This window comes from Meleagris gallopavo, chromosome 6 (assembly GCF_000146605.3).
Source record: "Meleagris gallopavo isolate NT-WF06-2002-E0010 breed Aviagen turkey brand Nicholas breeding stock chromosome 6, Turkey_5.1, whole genome shotgun sequence".
In the NCBI taxonomy this organism is placed as follows: domain Eukaryota; kingdom Metazoa; phylum Chordata; class Aves; order Galliformes; family Phasianidae; genus Meleagris; species Meleagris gallopavo.
In genome coordinates, this window is record NC_015016.2 from 5,761,570 (window position 1) to 5,766,326 (window position 4,757).

The window sequence follows — 4,757 nt, forward strand, 5'->3', positions numbered from 1 at the left end:
CGCGGCTCCTGCGGCCGCGCTGCGCCGGGAGGTGCGGGGCTGAGGGTGCGGAGGGAGCCCCTGCGCTGTCCTTGTTAGGGCAATCCCTGGGTTAGCGGGCTTCTCTCCATCGCCGTCGCTGCGGACGATGTGCTCCGCTCGCGATTTATTGCAATTATAATGCGATCGTCCGGAATTAGGGAGCCCCGAGGGGTGTTAGAGGGAAGGAGGGTGGAAAAAGAGGATGGCTAGCTTGGGTGCGCTAAGCTTTGGGGATTTTGCCCTGCAGGGAGGTAAGAGGAAATAGAAATTGTTCTCTGCAAACTTTGGGAAGTGCTTTGCTCCAAAGAGAAATCCTGGTGGTGGTTTGTTTGCTTGTTTGTTTGTTTTTTCATCTTTGGGAAACTTAAGGAGAGGTTGTAACCTCTGGAATGGTGGTTTTTGTGTATGTATAACAGCCGTGGAACACGTTCTGAGCTGTGAGCTGGATCCCAAGTGGAGCTGCAAGGAGCTGATGACCGGTATCCTTCATGCTGCCATGCTTCCTCGTGTGTGTGCTGTGTGGAAGGGGAGGGCAGCCACAGAACCTTACACACACGGCATGGAGGGGTCACAGGTACTGTGCAGCTGGTACAGCCGCAGGAAAGCGTCCTAAATAATACAGACAGGGAGCAAACAGCACTGAAACCAAAGCCCACAGGGGGTCAGGAGAAAGCAAGGTGCATCGTGGCACCTGGGTAAGTTAAAGCATGGATGGGAAATGAAATGGAGATGTGTTTGTGAGAGGGCAGAGCTGGGGGCTGAGCCCTGCTCCCTGCATTGGCACAGGCTGCCCTTGGAGGCAGTGGGGTCACTGATCATGGAGGACATCGAGAGCCATGGAGATGTGGCACTGGGGGACATAGTGGGCATGGTGGGATGGGATGATGGTTGGACCAGGTGATCTTAGAGGTCTTTTAGTCCTTAATGGTTCCACCATTCTGTGATTCTGTGACTGTACATGGGTGCAGTGTGGCTGGAGATGGGGGCAATGGGGAGAGGGGAGTTCCTGGCTGAATCTCAGGGAACGTAACAGCTTCAAGAGAAGACCAAACCTGAGGTAACATCTCCTACAGGGCCACTTATTTCTTTGGAGGGTAAGCTCTGAAGCAGCTGAAGGATGGAGAAACGGATGGGGCAGTAAAGTATAAACATGCTGACACCCATCAGTGTCCATCCTTCATGTTCAGCTCTGATCAAGAGAAGCACAGCCCTCTGGTCAGGCTCACCAGTCACAGAATGGCCCAGGTTGGAAGGGACCTCAAGGATCATGAATCTCCAACCCCTGCCACATGCAGAGCCACCAACCTCCCCATTTAATACTAGACCAGGCTGCCCAGACTTTCAATCACATCACCGTAATGGAGCCCCATTCCCAGCATCCCAATTTGTGCCCTATATCCCCCAGGGTGAGTTTTGCCCCCCTGTAAGCAATTCCCCCAATTCTCCTTTATTCCCTGAGCACCTGGGCGGCAGCCCGCCTCGCTTACATTGTTTCACAGGGAGGTGTTTACCCGCCCGAAAAGCTAAAATGTTTTCACCTCTTGCAACGTGAAAGCACAGGAGCTGTACGGCGCATGGGAATGTTACAGCTTGGGCACGAGGACACTTGAAAACTTCACCAACCTACAGTGTTTTTGGAAATGGGGCTGGAGGGAGGTAGCGGTTAGGGTTAGGGTTAGGTGCCATCATTGCACCTAGCGGTCTGAAAGCTCTCCTGCAGAATCACAGAATCATAGAATGGCCAGGGTTGGAAGGAACCTCAAGCATCATGAATCTCCAACCCTCCTGCCACAGGCAGGGCCACCAACTTCCTCATTTAATACCAGACCAGGCTGCCCAGGGCCCCATCCAACCTCCAGGGATGGGGCATCCACAACCTCTTTGGGCAGCTGTTCCAGCACCTCATCACTCTCTCTGTAAAGAACTTCCCCCTGACATCCAACCTAAATCTCCCCTCCCTCAACTTAAAACCATTTCCCCTCGTCCTGCAGTTATCTACCCTTTCAAAGAGTTGATTCCCCTCCTGTTTGTAGGCTCCCTTAGGTACTGAAAGGCTGCAATGAGGTCACCCCACAGCCTTCTTTTCTCCAGGCTGAACGAGCCCAGCTCCCTCAGCCTGTCTTTGTAGGGGAGGTGCTCCAGTCCCCTGATCATCTTTGTGGCTCTCCTCTGGACCCTCTCCAACAGCTCCTTTCTTACTGGGGGCTCCAAACCTGGACACTAAAACACATTCTGTCCAGGATGATTTTGTGCTGCTCGGAGTCCTTATGACATTCAATCTTTGTCTCACGATAGTTGGAACAAGTGGGCTCTGTGGATCCCGATACCCTGCACGTGATGAAGGTACTGGGATCACTTAAGTCAGCACAGAGCTGAGCTGTTCGTGTGTCATTTATCTTCAAATCCTATTGTAGCGCTCGTGAGATGTAATTTCTGCAGTGAATGGCAATGTATGCTGACAGAGGTGTTATAAAACACAGAAAATACAGAGGGAAGGTACCCAGCGTTTCCTTTATCTCCTCTTGTATGCACTCATGTGGATTTATTTTGCAGGGTGCAGGTCAATGATGCAGTCCCTCTGATCGCTCTGTAGCCCTATGAAGCAAAATCCACCTGCAACAGGTGAGGAGCATGGAGTGGGGGACCCAAGGCAGCAAAATGGTGTTTTGGCTGCATTTCCCATACTGGTTCCTAACGCAGTGCTGTGGGTAGGATAGGAGGCATGCACCGTTCTCAAAATGCCTGGATAAGAGAAACAGAAATGTGTATATGAGTATGTGTACATGACTTTATGGGAGTAACCTTCAGCAAATAAATTCTCGCTTTCCCTGTTGTGCCATCAAAGTCCTTCCCAGTAATGCGTTCTGTGGAGTGGGGTCTTAATAACACGTAGGTCACTCCTAAAGTAATGCCTCTTACTTATTTCCTTGGAAACTACAACTGATACAGACAGCGCAATAATGTTATTTGATAGTGCAAATCCTCTGCTACAAAACACTATTTTTCAGCATAGGCACCACCATTAGCTATGCGTTTGCACCAGTCATGAACAAGTCTGCATGCCACGCTCATACAAATCTGCACCCACTGTTTCACAGCTGCTCTTATGGGGTTATTGCTGGGAGTCTAACTTTCACTCGCTCACATTTACTGTTAGGTCACCATAACCACTCAGCAAGCATTAATGGATGTCAATGGGTACCATTTTTTCTGCATGGAGTAATTGAATTCCACGCCTTTGCTTCATAGGCACTTCCGTGTCAGACACCATTCTGTCAGACTGCCCCTCTGCTGCCATCTGTCACATAGCAACAAAATGTAATGGAATATGGTTGGGAAGGTTCAACCTTTTTTGCCATCCCACCAACATCCACCTCTGATATCGTGGACCCGCATTACAAAATAGGAGGCATTACTTTCGGAGCAGCCCTTGTATAACAGTGTCCTAAGTTGTCAGTCAGGAGCTACAATTAACTTCACTGGAATTTCTATATTTGCAGCAGCTCTAAATGAGAGCCAGGACCTCCAGACGCTCCTGTGCATCATCCCTGCCTCTGTCTGAATAAGCTCGTGGGTTTTGCACTAAAAAAGCCACCCTGTACTGACAAATCTGCCCTTTGTGGTCTGGCTTCAGCAAGGCCAGTAAAAATAGTGAGGGATGGGGCAGACGTTGCTGCTTTCAGGGCTTTTCTTAGCTCCGGGCTATGGAGCGAGGCATCAGGTGCTGACAGCTTGGGGAGATACAGCAGGCAAAGGGGTCTATTCCTGAGATGCTCCTAGACCAACAGTTTTGTGAACTTCCGCAATTTGGTATTTTCCTTTTTGTTGTTGTTGTTTGTTTGTTTGTTTTTTGTTTTGTTTTGTTTTGTTTTGTTGTATTTTAAATAGCAGCAGGCAGCATCAGAGCTGCACGATAAAGCTTCCCAAAAAAAGCAGAGTCCCGACCTTAATCCACACCCCAACCCTGCCAGCAGCCGGGAACCAGAGCACGTCCGTGCTCAGCATGCAGACTTCTGCACTCAGACAAGGAGGATTATGGGCATCATATGACTGACTGCAATGATGGTGTGTGCTTAATTGGTGAAGGGCTGCATTTTCTATCTTTAACACAGGACAAAGGGCCAGCGGGCTGCCTCGTGCACAAGGTTCTTTTCAGGTGTTTTCTTCACTGTACTTTACCCAGAGAGCTGTGGATTCCCCATCCCTGGAGGTGCTCAGTATCAGGTTGGATGGGGCTTTGGATAACCTGGTCTGGTAGGAGGTGTCTGCCCATGGAAGGGTTGGAACTGGATGGGTCCCTTCCAACTCAATACATTCGATGATTCTGTGATTCTGTGATGATGCTGACACAGCTGAGTGGAGGGCAAGGCATGAAGCATCGCTGGGCACAGCGTGTGAGGGCAGTATTAAATGCTGCACTCTCTTGGGTGCCTGCCAGCAGATCCCATGGGGTTTTGCAGTGTCTGAAGCCCAGGAGTGCATCATTCCTTCAATCAGAACACATTTGGTTGCTTCCCATAGCCACGTCCCACCACCCACTTCAGTTACCAACCTATGTAAATGAGTGCAGTATAGGATCATAGAATGGCTTGTGTTGGAAGGGACCTCAAAGCCCATCTAGTTCCACCCCTCGCTGTGGGCAGGGGCACCTCCATCCAACCTGGCCTCGAGCACCTCCAGGGATGGGGCACCTCTCCACTCTCTGAGTAAAGAATTTCCTGCTAACATCTAACCTA

General features: G+C 50.1%; 1 long non-coding RNA gene across 4 annotated transcripts in view; it reads left to right on the top strand.

Moving 5' to 3' along the window:
• Nucleotides 1–34: 34 nt before the first annotated feature.
• The window catches only part of LOC104911340, a 5,339-nt gene continuing 616 nt past the window's right edge, over nt 35–4,757 (top strand). Inside the window, exons 1-3 of one of the 4 annotated variants that reach the window (XR_002115763.2) lie at nt 35–716; nt 2,575–2,643; nt 3,910–4,746. This is a non-coding gene — a long non-coding RNA (uncharacterized LOC104911340). Of the gene's footprint in view, nt 717–2,574; nt 2,855–3,909; nt 4,747–4,757 lie in introns of those variants that run through there. The other 3 variants (XR_002115762.2, XR_004160053.1, XR_004160052.1) reach the window with 3 other exon arrangements.